The sequence below is a fragment of the Amblyomma americanum genome, chromosome 1 (genome assembly GCF_052857255.1).
Source record: "Amblyomma americanum isolate KBUSLIRL-KWMA chromosome 1, ASM5285725v1, whole genome shotgun sequence".
Taxonomy (NCBI): Eukaryota; Metazoa; Arthropoda; class Arachnida; order Ixodida; family Ixodidae; genus Amblyomma; species Amblyomma americanum.
The window spans coordinates 143,912,751-143,925,422 of record NC_135497.1 but is presented as its reverse complement, the minus strand read 5'-3'; the positions used below and the strand labels follow the sequence as shown (position 1 = coordinate 143,925,422).

Genomic DNA, 12,672 nt, shown 5'->3' with positions numbered 1-12,672 from the left:
GATTACAGGACGATAGAGGAAAGTGCACGGGCCTGCCGACGGGCTCCAGCTATGCCCAACCACTGCCGCGTTGCAAACAAAGCACAGTTCAAGGAGCTTTGAGGGGAACTACTGAAACGAGAATGGTGCGTTGCATCAACTGCGTCCGCAGAAGCGACGACGGCTGTCTCAGCAAAAGATGCTCTTTTCCACCCCTGCTCTATCCATGCCCAATTGCAGCTCTAGCGTAGGACATTTTGAACATTAGTGCTGCGTTGGTATCCATTGTATAGGCGGCCCATGGACTGTTACGCTGCTCAATCGAGCAGCTCTATTTCAGACACCTCATGGGACCTTTCTATCGCAAAAACGCCCGTGTGCTGTGCAACATGCGTGCTCGTAAAGAACGCCAAGCGGCCGAAATTACTGCGTAGCCCTCTATTACGCTGCCTCTTTCTCACTGCGTTTTTTTTTTCACTTCCTCTTTCGTCCCTACCCTTAGAGGGCGGAAAAGCCACCAAGGAGTGTTTTATCTTGGCCTTCCCTTTGCCAGCCTACGCTATCTCTACCGACACCGCGCCTGTTCGGAATAGCACACTGGAAACGCGGCCACAGAAGGAACAACATCGGAGACGCCGTTTGCTAGGGCCACGTGTCATTTTCTCGCTCAAGGACTCGCGGATGTTCCCTCGTCTGCAACTCCGGTTATGACACATTGCGCCGACAGCAACACAGTTTCCGCAAGAGATAGCCCCCCCCTCCCCCCCCCCCCCAATTTACAGCTGAAAACACCAACCACACCTGCGATCAAAAGAAAAACCAAAATGGGACAGCGTGGCATTCGAAGCTAGGGATCATGCGTAGAGTGTAGATGATCGTACACTAGGGATGATCTGAACAGTGTCGCACCAACTGCGAGGCATTCGAACAAACGCACAGGTGAATGTGGCTTACTGTAGGTTTAACCAACCGGGGAACGGGAGCGGACGCCCCCGCCGAGGCGCCTCGCTCAACGCGGAGATCACTAACTTTTATCTCGGGCTAAGTTGCACGTATCCCACCCCTCACCCTGACCTGGACAGGGCGCAAGCCACGGCACTCAGACGCCTACTAACAAAGGCCATTCTTAGCCCCTACCGATTATGTTTAACCACCAACGGTGAATATCACCCTGCATGCCCCCACTGCGGTGACGGGACGCACGCCACTCAAGGCCATATTGTATGGGGATGCACTAGCAAACCCGCTCCGACGACACTTGGCAGCTCCCTCGGCGGAGGAATGGACAAGCTTTTGGTCAGTTCAAGAAAAACAACGCAGCTGGCCCTCATCACGCGAGCTCAAGAGGTCGCCCCTGGCTGGCGGCCACCGTGGGCTCTCCCCAGCCCCAACTCATCCCTTCCATTTGGTGGAAATAAAGTTGTAACCACCACCTCATTGTAGCAGAACGCTACGGCGGTACCAGCGCTTCTATTTTCGAACGGACGCTGGATTGAAAGCAGGTTGTTTCACTGAGAAGTAAGACAATTACTTCTCTGTTTCCTTTCCTCACAACCAATTTTTCGTAGCCCAGTGCTACGGCATCGTGTCTCAGTACTTAGCGAACTGAACGACATTCGAACAGAAGCCGTCTGGAAGGGTGTTGCAGCAGCACAACGGTGCTGCAACGCAGTTTCGTCACCATATAGAGTTCCCAGCATCAAAAAATAAAGAAAACAACGCTTCGGCAACGGCCTTCCACCAGCAACTAGCCTTGCTAACATAAAAAATAAAGAAATAAAACGTTGTCACTTGGCACTTCCTTGAAGCTGGCGTTGCTGGGGTCGCCAGGTGTGTTGGACGCAGCGTTGCCTCTTTCCCCTTTCCCGAACACAAGTTAACGCCCAAGTGCTGTGCAAGGTCAGTGCATGCATGTTAAAGATCCCCAGGTGGTGGAATTTACTCCAGAGCCCTCCATTACGAGACCTCTTCCTTTCTTCTCTTAGTCCCTCCTTTATCCCTTCCCTTACAGCCCAGATCAGGTGTTCGCCAAGATGTGTGAGAGATACTGCGCCATTTCCTTTCCAGCCCTATTTAAAAATCTGGTATATATGTCTTATATGTCTCATATATACGCAATTATTGGATTACCTATCCATCGTATATACGAGCGCTTCGTAACCTTCGGACAGGTATGAGGGCCTCGTCATGGGGCCCTCATACCTGGGGTCATGGGGCCCTCATCATGGCCTTGCAACTCGTACTCTGGTGTACAGTTAATAGCTCTGAATATGTAAGTTACCTGAATGAACTTGCAACCCTTCAGCGCAGCAAATGCTGCATCCCAGCAGTAAATACCCGGCTGCAGTCAATGAAATAATCTTTTTTTGCTGCCTTTATTTTACCATTTTGATATGACTACAGTCATTGACTACAGGGCCAGGGGCAGGTGCAGGCAATGATTATTTGATGTCCCTCAGCATGCCCGCCAGGTAGCGATTCAACTGCTCTCCAAATTTTCTCTTCCTCGGCAGCTCGTGCAGCTTTGATGTATGCATCAAATGCATCTGAAAAAGTATTAATCATGAAAAAATTGAAGACATGCAGGTGCTGCAAAAATAAAGATATTTAAGACATGCACATTTAAATAAACGAATGTCCGTCAGGAAATCTACCTAAACAAAAGAGGTTTACAGCCCACAGCTGCTAGTTTTTTTGAGCTCATCCAAGGCTTCTGCATGGCACCAGCCTTAAGGAATGGCCGGTATACTGAGCCGGTGATGCTCCTTCCCCGAAGGATCTTCAGGGAAGGGGCATCACCAGGAAGGAGCGTCACTTTTGTGGCGAGCCTCACAAAACTTTTGTGGCGTCCTTGCAAAAGAAGCAGTCTGTACCTCGGGGAAAGGAGCCAGCGCCACCTATCTGCACAGACAATTTCCGCTCCCGAGGTGTACCTGCAATAAAACAGTTGCACATATGCTTTGTATAAAGCCCTATAACAGGTTCGGGAGAGAGTTATTTGCCACATTAAAACTGCTAAAATCCCCATTCCTCAGGACTGCAATATGTAACATTATGAAAATGGCAATTTTCCTTGCACACACTACTAATGATAAAACATGACACATCACGCTCTTCTTTGGAGTGAGTAGCTCTTCTTTGGAGTGAGTAGCCAAGTGATCCATGTTGTTAAGTGATAAGGAGCGTCGTGTCTTAGGAATTTATAACTAGAGTATTATGTTTTTTCTTCTTGTTTGCGTCCTGCCTTTTAGGTTTTAGCTATATGTTTTCTTTCTTGTACCTATAATGATGTGTTCCCTTGCGGTTTGGCGCTGCTACAGGTCTTACATGACTTTCCTTTTCGTTGCTGCACATGCCCGCTGTACTCTATATGTATTCGCTGCGCAGCAGCAATAAACACTGTTGAAGTCAGCACTTTGTGGTGTCTCCCCTCGTGTCCGTGTTCGTCTTTGCGCTGTGAATGTAAGTCCGAGAGGTGTGCACTGATCCTCATGACCCCCTACACGTTTCCACAGTTTCTAGATTGTTCGCCTGCAGTTACCAAGAACGAGAGCTAAAAGCATTTCAAGCTTCCAAACTAGTTCTAAATATGAGAAGCCATCGTACCTGGCCATTGACCTCAGCAAGAACACCTGGGTTCCGTGGTGCAGCAGGACCCATGCTAGTGGAAGCCTGGAAAGTGTGAAAAACGTTCGCATTTGAAACAAGAGTAATGTACAGTGTTGGTGAAGTCTTAAGGCCAAAGGCTTTTCGCTTCGGCCGCATAACAGAGCCATTACGGCACTATTAAAGACTGAGTGGCCTTGAAATGCTAGCAGAAGGTTTCTTCTTGCGATAGAGAAGCTTCCTGCTTGACTATTGTTTTGAATGAGCTGCTACACGGATCATTCTAGGAACATTCATTTCACTGCAGCTGAATGCTGTAGCCTTGACACTTTTGACCAAGACTCTACATGGTGCATTAATGGGCATCTCCAGAGGATTTTTAAACAAGCTGAGTTTACTATCACATTACACGTCTTGAACCTTGTCTCAGTTGCAAGAAATAATTCTGCAAAATAATGAAACGTCAACAACTAGATCACAAAAAAAACTGGATATCGAACACAAAACCATCGCTAAGCAAAGCTGCTCCGAGCTGCCACAGGATAAAATTGTGCCTGAGGCTGCTCTGCAGGCAATTATTTTCTGCTTCATATCATTCTGACAAAAAAACTTCCCATTTCCAAGAGGTGTGCAGTGATGCTCATCCCCATGTTTCCAGTTTCTAGATTGTTTGCCTGCATTTCTCAAGGATGAGAGCTAATAGCATTTCAAGCTTATAAAATGATTCTTGTAAGACAGACAATTGGGCTTTGATGCCCCAGCAGCCAGTGCTGAAGAAGGATCAAAACACAGACGGAAGACGAGGCTGACAAAGTTCAGTTTAGCGCTCAGGAACGCTTGGCTACCAAGGTGCGCTGTGCTAGCAAAGATTGTGGCCGTCAACACTCCTTGTTAGCATGGCGCACCCAGCCCCTCCGCCAAGTTTAAAGACGCAAATAAAATAAGAAGTATGGACGGCCACAATCTTTGTTAGCACGGTGCACCCCAGTAGCCAAGCGTTCCTGAGCACCAAACTGAACTTTGTCAGCCTCGTCTTCCGTCTGTGTTTTGCTCCTTCGTCAGCATTGGCCGATGGGGCATCAAAGCCCAATTGTCTGTCTTGCATTCTAAATATGCGACACCATCATACCTGGCTGCTCACCTCAGCAAGATACCCGGGTTCTGTGGTGCAGCAGGATCCATGCTAGTGGAAGACTGCAAGGTATGAAAACTGTTTGCATTCGCTACAAAAGACTAATGTACAAGGTAAATTAAAGGGCAACTTCAAGGGATTTTCAAACATTTTAAGTTTACTATCACATTACACTTCTTGAGCCTGGTCAGTCCCAAGAAATAATTTTTCAAAATAAGAAGCAAAGAAATAATGAAACACCGTTAACTTAAACACAGAAAAACTTTGTTTCTAGCAATAGATCAAAAGATGATGATTGGTAACACTGGTGACTGGTGGCTGTCACATTCTGTAATGCACAAACTAGCTTTAAAGGAGTACAGACAACTATCTTTTGGGTGTGTGTTTTTTGCTTCCTAATGAGGCATAAGGCATTATTATACATGGATTACCTTGTGGTGTTCTCCCATTCTCAACAGTCTAGCAAGGGAACAGCAGTTCACAATTGGTAGCGAGGTAAGGGAAGTGGTAAAGGAATATGCCTATTTAAGGCAGGTATTTAAGGCAGGTACGAAGCAGTGTATAGGGTCGTTCAGAATATGTGCGAACACGGCTCAGCGTGGCCGCGCTCTGCGGAGTGCATCCGGCGCAGGCGCACATCGAAACTAAACGGCGCAGGTGCACAGGAGCCCGGAGGCGGTGCTTCGTGCTTTTCTGTTACAGTGCAGAAGCGCACAGGCACTGTGCTTGCATTGCAGTGAAGCGCACCAGACTGTGTGCCGATACAGTGTTTCGGGAAAGCGCACTTCTCTCATTGGAGCGTGTTGTCTTTGCTTGAGCTTGCAACTCAGTGCCCTGTTTTCTCAGTGCCGCGATGCCGGTTAAATATAATAATAATAATAATAATAATAATAATAATAATAATAATAATAATAATAATAATAATAATAATAATAATAATAATAATAATAATAATAATAATAATAATAATAATATAATAATATTAATAATATTATTAATAATAATAACAATAATAATAATAATAATAATAATAAGTTTATTTCCATCAGATCAAATAAAATTTGATGGAGGAGGGGAGAAAAAAAACGGCATTCCACTTGACAGAGTTCACCTCCTGTTGAGGCGGCAGTGACAGGGACGGGAAACAATGTTTTTAGCATAACAGTCAGCTTCAATATACAATGGTATACAGTCAAGAAAATAAACACCATTGTGCGCGCATTCAAACAGAAATACAACTGTAGAAAAACTGAGGATTGGGCGAGTTGGATGTGATCCATCGCATTAAGAACCAGCGCTAAAAAACACACACAGAGGACGAGAAGAGACACACTCGTCCTCTGTGTGTGTTTTTTAGCGCTGGTTCTTAATGCGACAGAAATACAAGGAATTATAAGGAACGAAATGAAATAGGTGGCTAAGCATCAAACATCAAATAAGAGTAGAAGGTCCATCATACAAAACGGTTGATATATTACTGGTAACTGAGATGAACTAGCATATTTCGCAGAGAGGAGAGAGTAATATCGGGAAAGCTAACGTTAGCTTCAACTAGCTTGTTTAGTGCGAGCGGTAACTGAGAATTAACCATTTGACGGCCATAATTGGTTCTTGTAAATGGTAAAACCCACTGTTGTTTATGGCGGTGTGGATAGGGCGAATCAGACTGATGCAAACTGGCCAGAGAGGAAATGGTGTCGATACGTCGTTCTTGCTCAACTTTATATAGGCGCAACAGTCTATAAGCATAAAGGTTTAGTATTGTAATGATGTCGAGGGTAGTAATCAGATTCTGGGTTGTGTGTCTACTGGGTAAGACAGACTATACGAACGATTTTTTTTTGAAGCACCAATATCCTTTGTAAATTAGAATGCGTTGTTGTTGCCCAAACTAATGTACTGCAATTTAGGTGGGAGCAGAATAAAGAATTACATAAGGCAAGTTTGACTTTTTCAGGTAAAATGTTTCAGTGACGCGATAGAAAGCCTACAGCCTTAGATGCCTTCAGCATGACGTAAATAACATGGTCATCCCATTGCATGTTTTCTTGAAGATAAACACCTATCGATTTAAATGATTTTACAGTTTCAATTAATTGTGATTTGTAAAACAAAGCTATTTCTGTACTACAAGTCTTATTCTTCGGACGGAAAACTACAGTTTAAGATTTTGTCATGTTTATTGAGAGGGAATTCATGTCTGACCATTCTGCTAGTTTGTCCAGAATGCGATTAGCATGCATGTTTAGATCATTGCAAGTATCACCAGGTATGAGGATTGTAGTAACATTTGCATAAATTATAAAGCGGGCGAAAGTGTCACTAGTAAAAATATCATTAATATATAGATTAAACAGCACAGGACCAAGGATACTGCCTTGAGGGACACCGGTACGAACTGAACGTAGTGATGGTAAGTTACTAATCTGAACATATTGTTTTCGAGATGATAAATAATATTTCATAAAAAGTAAGGCTTGTCCTTGTATCCCATATAATTCTAGCTTTTCAAAAAGATAGTTATGATTAATTCTGTCAAAAGCTTTAGTAAAGTCGATAAAAATACCCAATACTAACATTCTGCTTTCAAAGTGTTCTAATATATATTCCTTCTGGTGAAGAAGGGCGAGTTCTGTTGATTTATTCTGTCTAAATCCGTACTGTGAACTAGTAATTATGTTCTGAGATTGCAGAAATTTTTCTATTCGTATTAGAATAATTTTTTCCAGGCACTTAGAAAAAACGGGAAGAATACTGATTGACCTGTAATTACCGAAATCATTCTTTTTACCCTTTTTGTAAAGGACAGACACCTTTGCTACCTGCATAACTGTGGGAAATGTTGCTGTTCCTAAGCATAAGTTATATATACAAGCTAGAGGGACAGAGACAGATTCAATGATATCTTTGACAGGACGAATCTGTATGTTGTTAACATCACAAGAGTTGGAGTTTGATAATTCGTGAAATATATTTATAATTTCTCTTTCATCAACAGGTGCAAGAAAAAGGGTAGCAGGACATTGTGATAAGTCGATGGTGCCATTCAGAGGCAGGTTCAACGTACTGCGTGAAATGAGTGTTGAATGCTTCAGCTAAGTTGTTGCCTGTATAGTGCTTTCTGCCAATAGTGACCTTGTCAACTGCTGTGTTGATGTACTTGCCATCAAGAGAACGCAGCTTTTTCCAAAGTATATCAGGACGAACAACCGTACGAAAGTAATTCTCATAGTAACGTCTCCTTGCATTACGTATATCATTGTTTAGCTTATTTCTGTATTTCTTGAATTCTTTCAGAATGGAAATGTTTTTGGATGTAACAAAAGAATTGTGCAGTTTATTCTTCTCTTTGATGCAAAGCATCAAGGGAGGCTGCTGTTATATCCTGGAATAAAGACACAATCTGCTTTTTAAATTTGGGTTTCACAGTGTGACATAATAGATAGATTCCCATGTGGTCGCTTAGATCACTGCAAGTTACTCCGGAGAGTAATGAAGAAGCATAGATATTGGTGATAAATAAATCAAGTAGAGTTTCTAAGCTCGAGGGTATGCGAGTCGGGTCTTTGATAGTAACTGCCATGCCGAAGCTGCGCAGAATTATGTCGAAATTGACACTGTTTGCAACCTTTGATAACATGTCTATGTTAAAGTCACCGCTAATGACTCACTCGTAAATATGTTCACATATAAATGTAAAAAAGGGCTCTATATACTAAAAAAAACACAGATGTCACCATTCAGTGGTCTATAGAACACAGAAAACACAGTACTTAATGTTAATACAGAAAAGACTTCCACCTCTGGAGACATGTGACAGATCTACAGACTCCTCCACCACGACGACGGTCGTAGTTAAGGGAAAACGTTGAAAATGACTGCAACTGGAAGTTATCTGTATTAAGCCACGATTCTGAAATCATAACAAAATCAAAGGAGAAGCCGAAGCTTTGCAATAGAATTTGAAACTCAACTAGTTTGTTGTTTAACAATCGCACATTGAGATGGAAACATTTCAGCACAGAAGATGACCACTGTGGGAGCAGCGTCTTCCGTATAGCACTGGGTAAAAGATAACGTGCGCTTGTAGCCATGACAGAGCTAGTGGCGCGTTATTGCAGTGAACAGGTGGTTATCAGTTAATGACAAACCTAGCTAAGTCACGTGCGTCAGTGACTACCTGTGCGGAGTCACCTTCCTTTCTGCGGATGAGCACTTTACCACTGAAGCACCAGACAAAGCAGTACCTATTGCTGTTAGCCCATTCTTTGGTTGTTGAGAGCAGAAGCTTAGTACGGCGCGTCAGGTTATCGACATGTACAACAGATTACTGTCCTTCTCTCTGAGCAAGGCTCTCTTTGCCATCCACTTGTCTTTGAGTGCTTGCCTTCCAAACCTCACTAGAATAGCGGGCACTTTACTTGGTTTGGATGGAAGCCTATGACAAACTTCACAATCACAGTCATCAACCTTTGCCAAGTCAACGAGTTTAGCTATATCATTTACTTTTTGTAGGAAATTTTCCTGCTCAGTTACCGGAACGCCATGTATCTCCAAATTCGTTTTTCTGCTGCGAAACTCAAATTCATTTATATATCAGCGTGCAGCTGAGGTACCTCTTCGGTACAATTTACATTCTCTACATGTTCAAGCCTTTTCTTGATCTGCCCGATTTCTTTCTCCTGGTTGTCAAGACGGCTTAGAATGTCGTCAAAATGGTCAGACACGGTTTGAATAGACTGTTCGATGTTGTCGACCTGTTCTTTAAGTGGCAAAAGGGAGTCGAGCTAACGACTCAATTCAGCGAAAGCGGCGGCTACATTAAAGTCCTGGCACGCGCCCATTGCACTTGCCACGCCACTGCGGGAAGCAACTGTTTTGCACGTCGGACAAACAAAATTTTTGCGGTAGTTCCCACTCCTGGTCTTCGAAGCTAAACCAGAGAAATTTTCGGCGTGATAGGAGTGCATACATTGCTTACACTTAAGGACGTCGTCAGCAACTTCAATCTCACGATTGCAGGCCAAACAAATTTCCAGTTCTGAATCACTCACGACAATGAGAAACGTACACTTCGTAAGAGAAAAAAAAAGACAGCAACAAACAAAAAACTAGCGAGCTTGGCAGCAGCAGCGGTTTGAGCACACACAGTGAAGGAAAATGTGGAAAAGCGCCACAAACCTGGAAAAATGCACAAGAACTTGTCAAAGCCCACGTCCGTCGCTCCCCACTGCCACTGCCAAACTGCTGTTAAAAGGGGGCGTAGCCAGTTGATGAAGATTATGATGCACAGTGTTTGTGACGCAAGGCCCAACAGCCGCTGATTCCTGGGTGTCCAAGAAAAGCAGGTAACGGTCGTTAGGTTCCGTGCGCTGATGCAGCGTCAGAACAGCATATCCTGGAACTTTCAACGTGAAGTGATGGCAGCAGGACAGGACAGGATTTCCAGGATGTATTGCTGGAAATTTATAAGCCCTGCTATTGTTCGGTTACGCAGCTTACCAAAGCGAATCGGGTTTCTTGGGACGCCAATATGGCCCCAAACGATGACGACGATGGGGAGGGGAGTAACTTGCACTGACATTGCGCATTAAACAGCTGCTTCGCGTTAGACTTCCACTCAAACGGGGTCTCCGCAGCTGAGATCGATCTCGTGTGCCCCGACACTGCAGTCGGGCGGTCTGCCTTGAGCCAGTGCGGCAAGGCCTCCTCAGAGCTTTACCGCACTATGCAAGTGACGCGGATAGCGGACAACTTCATTTTACGGGCGTGCTGTGTCAGGCGGATGAGATACTTTGCAGCAGCTGCTAATCTCTGTGCAGATCGATGAAATCAATGTCATTCTTCTTGGCCACAGCTCTCTCATAATAAGTCTCGCGCGAAAGTGCTCGCAGACTGCACCGCTCTACATCAAATTTTATTAAAGAACTGATAAACATCATCAACAGTTGTAATGAGCCTGAAAGAAATCAGAATACGTTTAACTCATCACGAAATTTTTTGTTTTATGGATGCTATTCATTCCAGCATTCAGCAGGCAGTGCGACAATGCATTTGGAAGCTCAAGCGACCACTCACAGGACCCTATTCGTAGCGCGTTGTAATAGCCTGCCACACTGGTCGGTTTTTCTGGATCAGCTCTGATCCCCGATAATATAAAACAGCGAAGCCAGCAGTCACCGAAACTGAGGTTGCGGATCGGCGCGTGGGTACCGCATTTCAAAGGATGATGAAAAGCTAGTGTGCCCAAGGGCTGTGCAATGTGCACGCACGTTAAAGACCCCTCATGAATAATAATTATCAGAGGCTCTAGCCGCGTCTCACGTGGCCCGATTCGCTTTGGTAAGCCACATAACCTAACAATAGCAGGGCTTATAAATTTCCAGCAATACATATATTTAACCAGCATCCTGGCACTGAGAAAACAGGCCACTGAGTTGCAAGCCGAAGCAACGAACAACACGCTGCAATGAGAGAAGTGCGCTGTCCCGCAACGCCGTATCTGTGGGCTCGCTACAAGGCTCTCTACAGCCGAAGGCAGCCTGGCTGCACCCCCAAACCATAAATATTTCAGACAACAACGCGAGGAGGCAACACGAAAAATGAAACTTTGACCTGACATCAAGCACACAATACATGAGAGAGCAAAAAACAGCACGACGCTTCCATCCATTCCTCATGCGGTTCTCTAGTGTCCTACACAATCTTTCACAATGGTAGCATTTAAGCAATATGTCTATACTACAATTCAAAGATCAGCTACAAGGCTCTCTGTTGCTGAAGGGAGCCTGGCTGCTTCCTGCAACCATAAATATTTTAGACACACACAGGGAGAGACACCTCTCTGGCTCTGAAGCATGATGCTATGTAATGTACATATTGCGAATGGTAAGCGTGCGAGTGGCACTAGCAGAGGCATCCGCAGTAAAACTTCGCTCAGTACATACATGTATCTGTGCAACTGTTGTTCCTGGCTCAGACTCTTCAAAGTCCATCGCAGTGATTTTTCTCTTCGACATCCTCTGGGTAAGCTCCGCTTTTGTTACTGGAACACAAAAAATGAGAGATAAAATAATGAAAGCGACAGCAAACACAGGGCAAGCTACGAAAACGGATCTGTTAGTGTGTCGCGTTCATTGCTTTCCAAAAAGCATACGATGCGAAAAATTAGCAGATCTGAAAACAGCCTGTTTCTCCCTGCCTTATGCAATTACTTGAATTCAAGAAAAAAATCACGAAATATTTCTTCGCTCAGAGTGACATTTCCTCGAGACCTGCTACAACGCGACCACGCAGTTTTTCCCTTCTTTGGGAAGCAAGCGCTGGGCTGCTGTGTGCTCGGATCGCAAGCACAGAGGAAGTGGTACTGTAAGTGTTCTACAAGTGCTCGCAACAGTAAAAAAAGCACACGCATCAACTTTATGTAAAACGCCACCAAGCTTTGTTAAAAGCGTTAGGCTAAACTATACAGTACTCACGGATTGAAATAGGACATTCGTAGCGCGTGGCCGTCGCTGCATGCAGCGCCGCCCGTGGATGCTCATGAAACTAAGGTGCTGCATTGTGGTATAGCGCGAGGGGGAGAACATGTACAAAGCAGAATTGTCCCTTCCGGTCGCCAACGAGCCGGCCTCTGGTTTACCACACTGCTAGGTATGTGTTTTCATCAAAAATTGCGTTTTATATACCGTGCACTCCGCTACTGCGAGGAGAGAACGCATGGCGAAAACATTTCACCAGCACCTTGTTTCGAGCGTTGGACAAAAGCAGTTTGTAGAAATGGTCACTAAAGGCAGTGCATTCTGCCAACATTCAAGAGCAGGACCCCTTATCGTCGTGGTTATCAGTCGCAGTGAAGTAAAATAATGTATTGTGTTCTTCCCGCTTCATTCACCCAGGTTCGAAGCCCCCAATCTGCATCGTGTTGCCAGCAGCGGTCGATGTAGTGTCACCGT

The 12,672-nt window shown here is 44.6% G+C and overlaps 1 long non-coding RNA gene across 2 annotated transcripts; it reads right to left on the bottom strand.

Annotated features, from left to right (window-relative positions):
* Window positions 1-2,335: 2,335 nt before the first annotated feature.
* Window positions 2,336-11,790, bottom strand: LOC144113801 (uncharacterized). 2 transcript variants are annotated; one of them, XR_013310865.1, is made up of 5 exons: window positions 11,665-11,790; window positions 9,899-10,044; window positions 4,715-4,779; window positions 3,586-3,651; window positions 2,336-2,525 (listed from the first exon to the last, which is right to left on the bottom strand). It is a non-coding gene; the product is annotated as an uncharacterized LOC144113801 (long non-coding RNA). The 2 variants fall into 2 exon arrangements; XR_013310864.1 differs by lacking the exon at window positions 9,899-10,044 and having other exon boundaries at window positions 4,727-4,779; window positions 11,665-11,758.
* Window positions 11,791-12,672: the final 882 nt, after the last annotated feature.